The following is a 17,537-nucleotide window of genomic DNA, read 5'->3' on the forward strand; positions in this document are numbered from 1 at the left end:
AAGCATACATTCTCCTCTGCTCTTAAATGTGGCCTTTTTGTTACCATATTCCTTCCTTCCTCCATCCATCCATCCATCCTCTTCAGATAGACAAAATATAACATCATAAAACTTATGTAAAGTAAATAGGAAGAAAACATTATTTAAAAGTAAGATTATTAGAGACACATAGGCCTATTACGCATTTTGTGTTTTCCCTCACATTCACTGTGCATGTCCCCTGGGTTTTCTTTGTCATTCTGCATTCATTTTCCTTCCTTCCATGCTCAGTTCTCTTTCTGGTTGCTGTTCCCCCATTATTTTTAAAAGAGTCCTTTATGCTGTCCCCCCCCCCCTTGTTTTGCTTCCAAGCCAAAGGTAATTCAAAAACATACAGATTCCCTCAGATTTCCCCCCTTGCACTTTTGCTACCCCTCAAAGGTCACTCTCTACCTACATCAAGGTCATTCCACCCACTCTGCACCTTCCACCATCCCCTCCCCCTTTATCAGTGTACAAGCTCTATTTCCCTCTCGCTTTTTTAAAGTGCATGAAGCAGCATCTGTGCCCCTCTGGATCACAACAAATATGTGTTTGCATATCCACCACTGATAGTTTATTTGTGTCTTTGTCATTCTAGCCTGGAAAGTTACCACAACTACAACCAGAAGTATTTAGAAACTTTCTTCAACATACTTGCCATTAATAGAAGTAGATTTGATCACTTTAATACCCTGCTGGTATTGACTTGAAAGGGGGATCTGAGTGGAGGCAAAAGGCAGTGTCTCCAGTGGGGGGGGGGGGGGGGGGGACAGAAGGATTTCAGTGCTGCATGCAAACCAAATAAGGGGGTGGGGAATCGGCAGCACAGAATAAAATTCATGTGAGATGCAAGGAGAGGGAGATACTAGAATGGGAAGCCTAAAGCTTTGCAAACATTTTTCCCTGTAATGCTTTAGTGAACAAAGTCTGAGGGGGAACCATTTTGGCAGTCTCTGGAAGCCTAACATTAAAATGGTAGCTCAGCCACATGGAACTTCTGTGAACCGCTGAAGTTAAGAATTACTTGGGATCAATCCATTTAAGGGAAGATTGCAATCCACACAGGACAGATTTTAAAAACCTTGCCAATATCATGACCAGTGTGCAAAGAAGGGCAGGAAATTAGTGTTACTAGGGCATCAGTGAAAATGCCACACACATACTTTAAAAAAAAATTAGTGGCAAAAGACTAAAAAAGCTCTCCAGAACTTCTGCCAGAGGACTCCTCCCCCATACGAATCACAGCCCTGTGCAAAGTACAGTGGAGCTGCAGCCAACTTTGTACAAACATGTACACACACACGCTGCCAATCATCATAGCTTGCAATGCCAATGTTATTGGGTTCCACCATACATTTTGTACACTCAACATATTCCACCATATTATGAGATCGTGGCGAGGTCAGACACACATAAACTAATGAGATGGGCATGGATGAAAGCCAGATGCATGTCGGATTTTATGCGGTTGTCCAAACATCAGCATCTGGCAATGGTCGTTGGCTCGTTTGTGTCCCGAACTGCCATGACTGAGATGTGGATTTTTTTGATAGTACATTAAATCCAGAATAAGAATGTTTCCAATGACTCCCGTGCGTACTTTCTATGTTTGAATGCTCCATCGTAGCCGACTCGTTGCAAGCGCACATCCGCTTCCCTGCGAGAGCTCACTCCAAATGATATCATTGTGCCAGCAATTGATGACTCAGCCTTCCAACCTTCCGAGGTTGGTAAAATATGTACCCAGCTTGCTGGGGGGGACAGTATAGATGACTGGAGAAGGCAATGGCAAACCACCCCGTAAAAGGTCTGCCATGAAAACTTTGTGAAAGCAGCGTCACCCCAGAGTCGAAAACGACTGGTGCTTGCACAGGGGACCTTTCCTAAATGGGGGGGAGGCAGATTGCCCACCTTTGCTGATTCCCTGCCAGGAGAGGAAGATAACCCACCTTTGCCGTCTCCCCACCAGGCGGAGAGACAGCAAAGAGAGTTGCCGTGCTCCCCCCCCCCCATTTAAACACCACGGCAGGGTGTTTAAATGGGGGGGGGGAGGAAGATCACCCACCTTTGCTGTCTCCCCGCCAGGCGGAGAGACAGCAAAGAGAGCTCCTGGGTTTCCCCTTCCTTTCTGGGTGTTTAAATGGGTGGGAGAGCAGATCGTACTGCGTTTGCACGAGTGTGGAATGCCATCTCAAAAAATGAGGTCCGGTTGAGACCTCTGATCAACCAGCGATGGGACCAATGCTGCTTAGAACTGAAGGATGGAGGAATGTCTGATCAGGAAATTCGTTGTAAAAAAGCTGCGGGGTATAATAGCAACGGGTTAGGGATGGATTTAATGGTGAGTGTGACCGCGGTCTGTGTGACTTTTTCACAGTGGCTGATAATACAGCAGGGAATCCCCTAGTGCTCAGCAATATGGAAAATTAGACTTCCAATTTTTTATGAAAAATAAAAAAATTAAGTATTATTCGCAGCTACTTGTCAGTTTCAGAAAAAGTTTGGTCTGTTGTAACAGTGAGTGGATTTTCTCCCTTTGCCTGGGTTCCTTTCTGTTCCCTTTCATTCAATGAACTAACACTGAAATACATGCTCAAAACCTGAACCACGAGAATGAAAATGGAAGGTGCTTGCTGGATGCTACCACGCTGCTGCGACTGGGTAAATAAAAAAAAAAAATTGGACACCACCCTACACATGTGACATTCCTCCCCTATTTAGAAAAGTGTGTTTTTATCTAAAGAATCAACACACTGGAGGAAAAAGAATGGTGCATAAGACGGGCACAGAATCTGAAGTCAAGATTAAACGCTTACTGCTCTGAAAATCAGCCATAAGATGTGTGTGTATAATGGGCCATAATGCCCTTTGAGAAGTAATTAACAAGATTTTTGGAAAGGGAAATTCTGCCTCACCAACTTCCTGGAGTTCTTTAACAGTGATAACAAGCATATGGCTAAGGACTGGCTAGTTACTAGTAGTTGCTACGTTCTTCCAAAAGGCTTCTGACAAAGTCCTTCACCAAAAGCCTCTGAAATGTGGGAATCATGAGATAAGAAAAATGTTCCCTCATGGATTAAGCAACTTGTTAAATATGAACAGAAAGTAGGAGTATATGGAACCATTCCCACAGTAGAGGAAAGCAGAGAGTAGAGATATCCAGCAACTGTAGTATGCGTATATCTGCATTGCCACGTTCAATTTAGATGCTGCACTGAGTTTTTCAGGTTGTTTTTTTCCACAGGTGGCACAACAGATACACAACACAGAGATCATTTTGATTGCACAAAAGCCATTCAGTGGTGCTCTGAGATGAAAAATGTTCCAACAGCAAATGGTATACCGGGTTACAGGAAACAGAAATGCCACTTTAAAGAGAATGGAGGAAAGTGAGGGAGAACAGGAGAAGTCAGGAGGGCAGTTTGCAACATTTTTAAGTCAGATATCCTCCTCCCCACACACACCTTTGTATTCAGCCTGTATTTTACATATAAAAATAATATACCTTTGTATTAAAGGTATGGGTCATTTACTACTTTCATAATTGCTCAGAGTACTCTAAGCTCTGAATGTTCTCTTAGACTCACTCCATGTACTCTTAAAGGTACAACCAGAATGTCATTAGTGAGGAGGCACTTGGACACAGTAAGGAATAAACAGATTGCTAGGGACTTGCAGTACTGACTGCTGCAGAGAGATCCAGCTAGGGTTGCCAGTCTCCAGGTGGTGGCCGGAATCTCCTGGTACTACAACTGATCTCCAGGTGTCAGAGATCAGTTCACCTGGAGAAAATAGCCTCTGGAGATGAACGCTATGGCATTATACCCAATTGAAGCCCCTCACCTTCCCAAACCCTGCCCTCCTCAGGCTCCACTTCCAAAACCCCGATCCGGCAACCCTAGATTCATCCCCTGTCTTTCAGGAACAACTGCACAACACCCACCAGCTGTATCTGCCAAACAGCAATGGCTATTTTTAAATGACACTTAAGGGACGTTCCTGGCAGTGAAGGGGGAAAGGGAAGAACCTGCTCACTTCACCGCAGTCTCCTAGCTGCAGCTGACATCCAACTAGGCCAACTTTTCTCCACCCCTTTTCCACAGGTATTTAAACTGTGGGGCCCAGTCAGAGGTACCAGTCAAAGGGCTCTCAAGCCTGGGTCTCACAGTGTGAGACCTATAAAATCAGCAGTGCTAGACAAAAACTAGCCAGATCGGGTTGGGCTTTGTTCATTTATTTGTTTTTGTAATTCAGAACCTTCTTCTTTATGTAAGCTGCTTTCCGTCTCTCCAGGGAGAAAAGCAGCGTAAATATTAAGTATCTGAAGAAGAAATTCTAATTTTTTGTTCATTTAGTTCTACATTTTAAAGCCCAGGATTATCAATATTCGTAGAGACAGCTTCGGAAAGACAACAGAATATAATTAGTAACAGAACCAATTACAAACAGAATTAACAGAAGTATAATGTAATTATAAACAAATGGAAACAAATATTAAGCTTCTCTCTACATGCTATGTAACACTACTTGTAAATGTTTACACTGTTGGCTCTACTGATTATTTTATGATGAAAAATTATTAATCATTTTGAATGATTTAAAATTAATTGTACTTTTTTTTTTATCTTTTTACTTTTGTTGTTAACCATCATAGGCAGGATTTCCTAGAGAGGCAGGACAGAAATATTATAAATAAATGAACTAACGAAGACTGCAAAATCATGGAATCATTTTCACATGCAGTCTTCAGTGCCTCAAAGGCTGTCTGTTTTTTAGCTCATTAATGCAACAGGATTCAACAATGTAAAATAACACACGAAAATAAAATGAAGTTAAGAGTCCAGTGACACCTTTAAGACCAACAAAGTTCTAATTCAAGGCATGAGCTTTTGTGTGCACGCACACTTCTTTAGATACAATGAAATGGAAGAAAACTGTTCAGGGCTGAAAAGCAAATTAGCATATAACATGATGCAGACCAGGGGTGTCGAACTCATTTCTTATGAGGGATGGATTTGACATAAATGAGACCTTGTCGGGTCAGGCCACCAGCATCCTAAAATGTAATGCCAGGTAGCATAAACTTCATAAAGGACACAGACAAACACAATTAAAGATTTTTTTTTTAAACCCTTAAAATAAAACATGCTTAAAACTTTTGCAGTTATTTGTCTTAAAGGTGCTTTCTTTGTATCTCTCCCATGTGATCCAGGGAACTGGGCAAAGGAAGCTCTGGCTCTTTCCTTCCTTCTCCAGGGAACCAGGAGAGGGAGGAGCCTCAGTCAGTAGAAGGAAGAGATGCTTGGCTCAACAGCTCTGCTGTGTGATTGAGAGAGCAAGCTCTCCTTCACTCCTTCCTCCCCAAGGGAGGAGCCTCACCAGTGGAGAAAATAGAGGCTTTGTAGCTCTTGTGCAATTGAGCAAGCCTGGCAAAGCAACTTGTGATGCAGAAGGAAACAAGAAAGAGAGTACTGAGTTCCCCAGAGAGTACTGAGGTCTGGGACGCAAAACCTTCTCACCATCCCCGGGCCCAAAGAAGTCCGTCTCAAGACAACCAGAGACAGGGCCTTTTCCACAATGGCCCCCACATGGTGGAACCAGCTGCCGGAAGAGGTGAGGGCCCTGCGGGATCTTACTCAGTTCCGCAGGGCCTGTAAGACAAGCCTCTTCCGGCTAGCCTACGCCTGACTAGATTAATGTAGCTTATCAGACCTTAGTGAAATATACGGTATAGTTTTAATGTTAAGATTTTATGGTTTTTAAATGCTTTGACTTTTTAATTGTAATAATTTTGCACTTTGTTTATTGTTTTATCATTTGTTGTGAGCCGCCCTGAGCCATTTTATGGGAAGGGCGGGATATAAGTCATAGAATAAATAAATAAATAAATAAATAAATAAATAAATAAATAAGAAAGGAGGAGAAGGAAGCAAATGACAGCCAGTTGCTCAGGGGCCTGATAGGAGCCCTCCAGGGTCTGATTTGGCCCCCAGGGCTCATGGTTGACACCTCTGACAAACCAGGAACAATAAGCCAAATGTACAGGGTCAACAGCTGTATGGGGGACAACTTTAAAGTAATAAATATGTCAAAATAGGAGATAAGTGTGCAAGAGAATCATTCTCAGTTGTTCCCCCTTAATTGGATCCATACAACTGTTGACTCTGTACATTTGGCTTATTGTTCCTGGTTTGTCAGAGGTGTCAACCATGAGTTCCTGGTTTGTCTCAAAATGTCTACATCATGTTGTATGGTAATTTGCTTTTCAGCCCTGTCTATAAGTCTGAATGGTTTTCTTCCATTTCATTCTATCTGAATAAGTGTGTGTGTACATGAAAGCTCATACCTTAAATAAAACTTCGTTGGTGTTAAAGGCGCCACTGGACTCTATCTTTATTCTATTGCTTCAGACCAACATCATTATCCACCTGGATCTTCATAAAAATAAATATGCCTTAGCATAAAAGGTTCCAGGATATGGGCTGTTGTGGGTTCATCGGGACTTCCAATAGATAGGAGCTAATATAGCAGCATCCTGGATATCTACCGTATTTGCCGGCGTATAAGACGACTTTTTTGCCCTGAAAAACATGCCTCCAAGTGGGGGGGTCGTCTTATACGCCCAGTCGTCTTATACTCCGGCAAATACGGTATATCAAATTTCCCTTTATTACTATTGCCTATTCCATATTCTAACTGGTAACCACTATGCTAAATCCACACCATTTCTCCATTTGATTTATTTCTTTGCCCTTTGCAATTCCTAATCCATCCCATCGATACAAATATTCATGTTGTCATAGGCATGTGCGTCCATGTGCACACCTATGAACCCATTTTAAGTATAGATTTTAAATATAGATGCATCTCTAGAACTATGGTCCCAAACATAATGCTGTTTTGAGGCCCTACAGCTGTGTATATCTAATTTGTACTAAATACATGTATTTTGGTATATTTGATATTATTTATGTTGCCCATTTTTAATGGATATTATTTGGCCCTTATATTGTGGTAATTAACCTTTTGGTTTCTTAATTCAAATTGTTTGGGTTAAGTTTCTCTTCCTCCCCTCTTTTTGTTCCCAAACATAATGCCACAAATTTTTCCAGACATAAGCTTGGAGTTCAACTTGTACAAAATATGACCTATACAAAGAATACTTCTTTTTTTAAAATGTAAATTAAGCAACGATATATCTAGCAGGAATTGTCTTTAATTTAGCTGCATGAGTTTTCAGCCTTCATCTGCCCCACCTCAAGCCACAATCACATCCATCTAAAATATTTAATTTTGACAACTGGAGGGTAAAACAAGAAAGTTGACTGACATCAACACAGATGCTAAACTCTGACTTCTATAATAGCTGTAGCCTTACAGACCAAAACCCAAGAGAAATGGAAAAGGTCTTTAATAATTTAATTAGTAATTAATAGTATTTCTGAAAGCTGACCTGAGCTCCAGCAAGTTGAACTTTTTAAGAAGTAATACAGCAACATCTCTGCATATGCCCATTATTTTTCTGACTTGGGGGAGGGGGAATGTGCTAGTGCAGTGAAGTAATTTAATAGTGCCAGCCCAAGCAGATTGGCTTCAATGCACTCTGTTCAGACTTGCAAGAATGTCAGACCAGCACTGGGAAATCTCGGGTTCAAATCCTCACTCAGCCATGCATCTTACTGGCTTGGTCATGGACCTGTTACACTCTTTCTGTCTAACCTACTTCACAAGGATGTTCATAAGGATAAAATACGGGAAGTGAAGAATTATGGAAGGGAGTGCAGGAGAAAAATGTGATAGAAATCTAGATAAATTTAAGATGTTGCTCTCAGCCATGCAATTACAGATTCATTAGAAGTCATTAAAACAGTCAGCATTGGATGCTGTTCTAAGAAAAATGAATTGACCAAAAATAATAAAAGCAAAAGGTAATGCAAGACAAATTAATAGCATTAATTACACTGTTGATAAGGATGAACTCTGCCCAGAGGAATATGTTTCCCACACTTGTTTATATTCATTAAAGATCCATGTTCTACGGTTCCCACTCTTACCCTATTTTGTGTCAAGCAAAACAACTTATTCCTCTCTTGAAAATAGCTAACAAGTTCCACCCACTATGGCATTATGCATATTCTTTATTTTCCAGCCACAAAAAATAAATAACTCTCCCTAGTGCTGAAGAGCTGTTTCAAGTATTTCCATTGAACAACCTTTGTACTTTGAAGGAAAGTGTAATCCGTCCCATCCTCATGGGAATAAATCACTTAACTGGGCACATAACCATGACAATTAAAACTCTAGACTTAAAGGAATCTTGGAAAATGCTTTCTGCATCCTCTTGAAAGCAGAAGCCAGCTCTCCAAGTTGTTCTGTTTCCTTCTGAGCAACCAGCATGAACCCCTCTGTTGATTTCATCATCTGACCTTTGGAAAGCGGCAGTCCTGGAAACAGAAGGAGCTTTTCAGCTATCTCCAAGGTTCAAATGACATTCCCTTGCTTTAAAAGGCCAAAAAGCCTACTCTGATCAGCAGGTTAATGCCAAATCCATTACAGATACTTATGCTTTTAGCTTAGGGTTGTTATGGCATCGGGAACATATCTGAGGAATGTGTCAGACCCCCAGCAAACTTTTTTTGTGGGGCGGGGGGAGAATTACTGTGTAAGCCTTTGTTACCCCACTGCTGAAGCAAATTGCTAACAGTGAGATTCTGAGGCTTAAGAACAACAGCATTTACTTTTACATGATATATCAGGGGTGGGGAACGTCAGGCTCGAGGGCCGTAAATGGCCCTCGAGATCATTTGGTCTGGGGCTTGCTGGGCCAAGCCCCCCCTCTAGTGGGCATTGTGAAGGGCTGCTGCTGGGATATGTGGGTGCCTATAAAGGTCTGCTGGGAGCAGCTGAAGGGAGGGTGGGGTGGCAAGGGTGGGGGGTGGGAGCCAGCTACCACCAGTTCAATTTGCACATGATTATCCCAGATGGTGTGACCTAATATGCTAATATTAGGAGATGTGGTCTAATATACCTGGACCAAGGCATTTGCCTAGGGCGACGGGTCGGGGTGCGGGTGGGTGTGCTGAATTATGCTCTCCCCCACGTGACTTCAACTAGAAAAAACAATTATTTGCATTAATTTTGCCAACCTGTATCATTCTCCCTCGGTGGAGCACTGTTTTTTAAGTTGATAATTTTGTATGGCCCGCGAATGATGTTATAAATATCCAAATGGCCCTTGGCAGAAAAAAGGTTCCCCACCCCTGTGCTATATGAATGTATATTAATAGCATCAAATAATCTGTCACCCTCAAAGGAAGAGATTTCAAGAACTCATTCTTACCCTTTAGTTAGCAGAATGGGGGGGGGGGGGGGACTGATCACAAGACTAGGGGTATTTTTTTTCTTTGTATTTTTCAGTTCAGGCTGATCGGATGAATCCCAGAATTTTGGGAATTCCTAAAAAATCCCAGATCCCAAATGGGACTGCACTAGAGAGCCCAAGATGAAACAGCAGGGAGGCTGCTCTCTGCCAGCTCAGCTGTTTTTCGGGCTGTCTTCTGCAGTTCCATTAAATGCACCCTGTTTAAAGGAACTGCAGAAGAAACCCCCACAAAAAAACCTAAGTGGCAGGAGCAATCTGCTCCAGCTGCTCAGCCATTTTTCAGGCTTCACCAATCTTACTAGTAATTCTTGGCTTCATCTGAAATTTTTTTCTGGGATCCCCCCCCCCCCCCCAAAAAAAAATCCAAAATACCTTTGGGATGCTGATATATTCCCGAAAAAAAATACTGAGAAGGTATTTTCAGGTATATTTTCAGCTCAGTTAGACCTGAATGCACACCTCTACACAAGACCTCATGGTATATTCACCTATGCACTTAACATGTGTTTCAATCAATGTATATTGTTAGTGATGGCAAAAGATGCACTATTAAGAAGGGAGAAGTAGGCTCTTGGAGTAACAGGTTTATTTACGGCTATAGGATGGTTCAATCTTCTTTCCAGAATAGGAGGGCAGGGGACAGATTTATCATAATCAATTGTTCTAGGAAAGGAAACTAGATTCCAGTCCTAATTTTCACCATTTGACTAAGCTGTCACAGTGCCATGATATATCATGGGCTAACCTACTTATACTATGATTTTTGTATGGATTAGTCAAGAACTGACTTGGAAGGAAACTCTGAGCCAGTACCCCTCAATTCTGAATGGCTAAAAAAAGGTAACTCCACAGTTACAGGAAAACCCATCTATAGCTATCTATCAGCCTGGATTGGAGATCTGTGTCAAGACTGATGACAAGACAGGTAGCTCATGTGCCTCCTCTTCTCTTTCAGAAAAAAATAACCACGCACAACTTTTCTGACTTGCAAAAGGTTTAAAATAATTATTTTTGCTGGTTGAGGCAGTCCATAATAATAAGAGATTCCAAAGGGGGGAAAGAGGAGTTTCTTGTTTCCCGGAGGGATTGGGAAGTAAATTGGTTATCAGTCAACTTGGAGCACAAATCTGAACAAGTGGCCAGGTGATAAAGAGCCAACTGTTTATAAGGGTTTGAAGATAAGGAAGATACCCCTTCCAAGCCTCCCAGCAATTAACACAGAACAATGGTCACATTCAACAGCCAGTTTCCTTATCACTACCCTTCCAGGAAGCCCCACCAAACAATGGGCACATCCACAAACCAATTGCCCTTTCATCACACCTCCTCCAGCCTAGAAATAGCAGCTCTCCAGCAGCCCTGGCCCCACTCAATGCACAGCAGCCAAGAAGGTCTGAGCGCCTGCTCCGGCTGCAACGCCACTGAGGATGTTCTCCGCAGCTGAGAACGAAACGTCTGGAAGGAAAACTTTCTCCAGTAGAACACGGCACTTGATCCCGAAAGACTCTACAAACCCTAATGATGTTACCAGCCGTGAAAACCTGAAATCTTTGTAAATACGTTAGTTCATGTATGTCAGGTTTTGATTTTAGAACCAGTTACCAAATATAAAGATGAGACGCTACCATAAACCAGCCAAATATAAGCATTCATGTGTCTTTCTGGTATTTAACATGATTCCCAGGTCCTTATGTTTGAAAACTGTAGCGAACACAGCCTAGAAATTTGCATTTAAGCTTCCCCCCCCCCCCAATGTGGCAATTATATTCTCCTACAAGGATTTATAAAAAGTGAATAATTAGTTGATTTAATCCCAGATTTTAGCCAGATTCACCAACATCTTTAAACAGTCAGTGCTTAGGCACAGTACTGGTGTGATGGAATTTCTAAGCAACTATCTCTCCCACAAGTTCCCTTTTTTCCTGAAGGGAGCTGGGAGAGGGGAGCAAAAGAAAGGAAAAAGAGAAAGAGAAAGTCTGACAGAACTGTGACCAGGAACAAGCCTGTGAACACGTGAAAGGGCACCAGTGGGGAATGCTGAAGTTGGAGTAAAGTTCTTACCATTAGACTGAAGCTTCAGATAAAGACTTTAGTAAATACACACCACATTAGGGAGAGCCCTAGGAAGACAAGCTTGGAACCAGTGCATTCCTGCTATTTAACTGGCAAGGACAGTAGAAGACTCACTCTTGGAAACCAATTATTATATCCCACCCCTTCTTTAGATGAAGCTTCTCTGTTACATTGTTAAAGTTTTTGCTACTATTGACAATGCGTCACTGTTGTTGATGGGACCCATCAGCACTGATGGAGAAAGGGGTAGACCTGAAATGCCTTCAGAACTTTTCCTCAAGTCTCATTCGCACAAACACAGTGATAATTTATACTGACGTTATGCTGGTATGAGGAGTTTATAAACATATCAGTTTTGCTAAGTGAGAACTGAATGCGGCAATCATTTCACTTGCACTAACTATAAGGACCCTTTCTAAAGGTCTGTGCCTCCTAGCCTCCTCCTTCCCCCTCAGAACTATGTGGCAGAGGCTCGGGCTATACAGACCAAGATGACTGGAGAATCCAGAATTTGCTGAAAAATGCAATTTAAGCATACCTTTAACTATAAACAGGGAAAAATGAATAGCAGACCATTGCTTCTGAGAGGAAAAGGAGGGAGGATATCTATGCAGCAGTTTAAATCCTTTAAACCAATTTGTTAGATCTTGTTTTGCTGGATCAGCAGCATCACACAAATAAGTACGGAAGGATTTTTTTTTAAAGCCTGTGTTCTAAAAAGCGCTCGGGGCTTACATACCCCTTTTCCTCCTTGTCAAGAAGAAAAATACCTGCGTTCCATGTATGTGTTTTTTGTTTGTTTTATGAATATTTGGGGATAATGAATAAGTGCATGTTGGTTAAAAGGAACTTCAATTCAATGCAAGAAGAAAAACAACAACTGCTTTGGCACAACTGCAGGAGGCAGTCAGCAGGAGAAACTGGAAGGATTAGGGGAATCAGCTAAGGCAGCAAACCGAACAAGCCAGAAAGGTCAGAGACTCACAACAAAGCATCCAGTTTGCTATTCATTTAGGGACTGGGTTCACCTCTTCTGATTCCCAAGGCACAGGTTTTGTTGGCCACTTCAAAAATCACTGCCCCTTCACAGGTCAACAGGGCAGTCAGGAAGAGACATGAGAGCAATGCAGAATAAGCAGCCTTATACTGGAGTTTAGCCCCTCTCTACTTACCACCACCAGTGACCCTACTAAATTGGATTAAAAAGTCACGTGCCTCTCTCTGCAACACTCCTTCCTCTCCCAGTTGTGCATGAATGCCTGACAATAAGAATATTCCTTAGCATATATGTTTGGCCAAAGCAAAGGGTGTGTGCATTGTTTAGTTCATGTCGTGATCCGCCCTGAGCCCGTTATGGGAAAGGGCGGAATGTAAGCCTACTAAATAAAATAAAAAATAAAATAGATAAGCCTACTACTAAATAAGGTCTTCAGTTGCAGGAAGCTATGAGAAGCGAATCAGCTAAATCTGCACTTTGCAAATTATAATCTTTGAGAGCCCTAAACATGCATAGGCTCTATACAAATGTAGGATTCAGTTGAGACCTTCTGCTTAATGTAGAGATGTCTAGAGACAAGGCAAGCAGACAAGAACCTATTTGTCTTTACTTACAATAAAACATTTGAGCGAGGCATGTGTGTTATCATTGGCTTAATCCAAAACAGATCTTCAACCTACAAACCACTTTGCAGATGGAATTTTAAAGTGCTGTTGCAAAAGGCACACTAAAAAACACTGCTTCCAGGCCTTGCAAATTATATAGATATCAACTTTACTTTCACAAAGCTTTCAATCTACTGAATAACAAACTACTAACTATTGATTGATACAGTCTTATTCAACAATAATTGGAGGTTTGCACAATAAGGGTAGAGTAATAATTACCAGCGTTGCAAGAGGACTGGGGATCCTCAGGTTCAAAGGCAAATTCAACCACAAAGCTCATGAGCGGACCTTGGACAAACCAGTCTCTCTCAGTCTAATCTACATCACAGAGTTGTTTGTGAGGATAAACTGAAGAGGGAGAATTACATAGGAAGCCCTGGGAAGTAGGTAAGATAGAAAAGAGCATGCTTCTGAAATCAATCATCTTTCTCAGTTTTTACTATGTCATAGAGAGGATTCATTGCCAAACTACATGTCACATTCATGAACACGACAATTACATGAACAGCAATGCTATGCAAATTTCTGATCTGAGGAAACTTGCATCGAAATCAAGCTGTGTTTTAGATAGATCCTCACTGCTAATTATCCTCCCCATCAAAATTATTTGAGGAGCATTTGTTAGCTTGAGAACTTGCCAAGATGTATTAAGATGAATTCTGGAGGGTGGGGGGGGGAGAGCCAGTTTGGTGTAGTGGTTAAGTGTGCGGACTCTTATCTGGGAGAACCGGGTTTGATTCCCCACTCCTCCACTTGCACCTGCTGGAATGGCCTTGGGTCAGCCAGAGCTCTGGCAGAGGTTGTCCTTGAAAGGGCAGCTGCTGTGAGAGCCCTCTCCAGCCCCACCCACCTCACAGGGTGTCTGTTGTGGGGGAGGAAGGTAAAGGAGATTGTGAGCCGCTCTGAGACTCTTCGGAGTGGAGGGCGGGATATAAATCCAATATCTTCTTCTTCTTCTAATCCTTTGTAAATTATAGCATGAAGCACATGCAAAAACCTTCTGAAAGCTAAACAAGCTAGGTAGGATTCCACAGGAGTAAATACACTAGGGTAGTTGGAACTGTGGCATCTAAGGATGTGCTTTTAGGATACCAATTAAAATACTACTACATTTAAAAATACTAGTACATTTATAAACATCACATGAAAGTTGCCCAGGATATCTGCAGCTTCATTTAAAGGCAGCAACTAGAACTGCAAGAGGCTCGTTTAAGAAAACAGGGGTGCCTTTCAATGGTCCTGCCAGCTAATCCTGTTAACATTGATATCATTACCCACACACATACCCCTTTTGTCTTCTAGGTTGGCAAATGTGGAGGATAGATAGCAATTCTCAAAGGGCCCACGCTGTATGTATTTTAAACTCTTTAGGGCTCTCATTTGCTCCACTTTTGTGTCAACAAAATTACAAAGTAGCCTTGATCTGATAGCCCAGCATAGTCCAATCTCTCAGATCTCAGAAACTAAACAGGGTCAGCCTTGGTCAGATGGGAAACCACCAAAGAAGCCCAGGGTTGCTACACAGAGGAAGGCCAGGGCAAACCACCTCTGAAGTCCCTTGCCTTGAAAAAAACCTATAAGCCAGCTGCAACTTGATGGCAAAAGAAGAGGGAGACAGAAATAGGTGTGCGCACAAGAAGTATGTAAAGCAGACAAAAAGCAACACAAAACCATATTTATCCTAGCTGTGGCTACTAGTAAAATGGCAAAAGTATACGCTACATTTTATTGCAAATTAAAGCAGTGCAGATAACAAGAGAACTATTGTCCGCCTAATACTTACTAGCAAGCAAAACACCTGTGCCTCCTTTGTTTTCGTCTCTGCAGGTGTGGGAAAGAGTCACTTTCCTTGGGCTCACTAAGGAGTGAAACTTAAAGCAATGTTGTGGGATGTAACAATCCCCAACATGAGTGAGCATCCTTTGATCTTATCTCTTACTTGCCTCACACACAGCAAAGCATGCTCTCTCAGCTTAGGTAGCAAGTACCGAATGCCAAAAACATAACCTACACTTTAAAAAGTGTATCACACTGTGTTCATAGCACGGCACCCTTTCATTACAGACCTTAAAATTCAATTTTTGAGACTTTTAAACTGTGTTCCATGGAAACTTGGGGTTCCATGGAAGCTTATCAGAGATTATGCAATAAGTCCACATCCTAAAATGACAGTTCTCTCATCATGTAATTGTAAAAAAATCATGACATCTATTTGGGGGCATATCTGGGGGTCACTGCCCTGCATGAACTGAGTGCACCCAAAATATGCATCAAATCTTCTTCGAAGCTTGGAGTTAGCATAGGATTCTCATATCTGAGAATGAAAGCATTGTTTCTAGTTTTATAGTGAACTTTTTATTCCTTTTGAAACTGCAAATGTGCCCATACACACTTCCTTTATATGCTGTAACTGCTAAGCAGGGAAGTATTGCAAGGGGATTCCTGGAATATCGAGGCATTGCAATTACTGCTGGATAGTGTGTACAGTCAGGTATCTTAAAATTTGGAGGGTTTTTTTTAAGGATGTGAATAGAAGATAGCATCTTCTGCATATGCAATCCAGATGATTTACATAGATCATGACAGCAATTGGTTACAGTTTTTATAGTCACGAACATTAGATGGAGCAGCAGATGCTAACACTCAAGTTACTGTACCTCGACATAATTTTATAGATATTATTTGTGAACAAATGCAATTCTTCCTTTCTGAGGGGAAAAAGAAATCATTGGAAATGTTGACAAGTAGAGGAATAAAGAGAAGAAAAACATGTGTGTAGTATTTACTGATGACGCTGATCAAAAATAGACTCCAGGGGGATAAACAATGTTAGATATAAGTGACTAAACCACTACCATCAAAATTGTATATAGTATCAACAGCATCAACTCAGAAGTACCAGTACAAAGAGGCCCCATATTCCCTCCTTACCCCAAGAAATCTGAGATGCTCTTTGTACATCTTTTAAGGATATACATGTTCCGTACTGTATCTGGATATGGGACTTAATAGTGCTTCTTCACGTCATACTTCAAGGGATTGTGCAGTACAGAAAAGAGAATGGAATGTCACATGTTAGCAGCTACAAATTTCATGATGGAGAGGGTGATTCACTTTTTTCCACCACTGCACTTCTCCTCGTCTTCCGCCATTACACAATGCACATTAGAAAGTCATAAGAGAAAGGAAACAAACCACAATGCATGACAAGGGTAGAGAGAAATTACAACAGTAGGTAAAATGTAACCATATCGAGGTTTACAAGAATTTGGCACTAATTTTACAAACATCTGTGATGGTTTTGGTGGCTTGTATACATAACATGAGAGCTGATTTTTCAATGGCTTCCTCATACCGTGCCCATCAGCTGGGTCCTTTCTACTCAGTCATCATCTCCAGTTATGGATGGGCAACAATTATATGGAAAGGGCCCACAGTATTTGAATACTACAGTAGTGTCACAGAAAGTCAGCTTCCAAGCCTATAGTGATGTATAAAGAATACTACTGCAAACTACAGAACTAATCACCATTCTGTTTAAGAGGTTCACAGAATCTGAGCTACAGCAAAGGAAAGCATATAAACCAGGGGTGTCAGACTCATGAGGGCCGAATCTGACATAATTGTTGGGCCAGGCCACGAGTGTACCTATTTAAGATTAGGTAGCAGAAATATAAACTTTATAAAGGACACAAACACAATTAAAGGGGTTTTTTATTAAAAAAAACTTAAAACGTGATTAAAACATTAGCACTCATTGGTCTTCAAGGTGCTTTCTTTGTTTTTCTTCCATGGGATCCAGGGAATCATGCAAAGGAAGCTCTGGCTTTTCCTTCCCCAGAGGCCCAGGAGGGGGAGGAGCCTCAGCCAATAGAAGGAAGACAGGTTTGGCTCAGTAGCTCTTATGTGTGATTGAGAGAGCCTGGCAAAGCAAGCTGTCCCTCCCCCTTTCCTCCCTAAGGGAGGAGCCTCAGCCAATGGAGAAAATAGAGGCTTTGCTCTGTACCTCCTGTGCAACTGAGTAACTGAGCAAGCCTGGAAAAACAAGCTGTGATGCAGAAGGCAACAACAGAGAGGGAGAAGGAAGCAGATGACAGCCAGTTGCTTGAGGGCCTGATAGCCTTCCAGGGGCCTGATTTGGCCCCCGGGCCACATTTTTGACACCTATTAAACTATTAGAATGAAAAGCACTATACATTACATTGGCCACAAAGCCTGCAAGTTATACTCAGCTGAGATTTAGCAGCAATTTCTATAACATAAAAGACAGAGAGAGATACATTTAAAGCATGTCTGGGGGATTATATTCATTTTGAAGACCCCAGTTAATGCACAAAATACAGCAAAATAAAGAGCTCTCCTCCAAAACCACATTTCAAATTAATCACGTTTCTTC

The 17,537-nt window shown here is 41.7% G+C and overlaps 1 protein-coding gene across 1 annotated transcript in view; it reads right to left on the reverse strand.

The window, feature by feature from the left end:
- The window catches only part of COBLL1 (cordon-bleu WH2 repeat protein like 1), a 144,459-nt gene that overhangs the window by 50,399 nt on the left and 76,523 nt on the right, over window positions 1-17,537 (reverse strand). The window lies entirely within an intron of this gene.

This window comes from Heteronotia binoei, chromosome 16 (genome assembly GCF_032191835.1).
Source record: "Heteronotia binoei isolate CCM8104 ecotype False Entrance Well chromosome 16, APGP_CSIRO_Hbin_v1, whole genome shotgun sequence".
Lineage (NCBI taxonomy): Eukaryota > Metazoa > Chordata > Lepidosauria > Squamata > Gekkonidae > Heteronotia > Heteronotia binoei.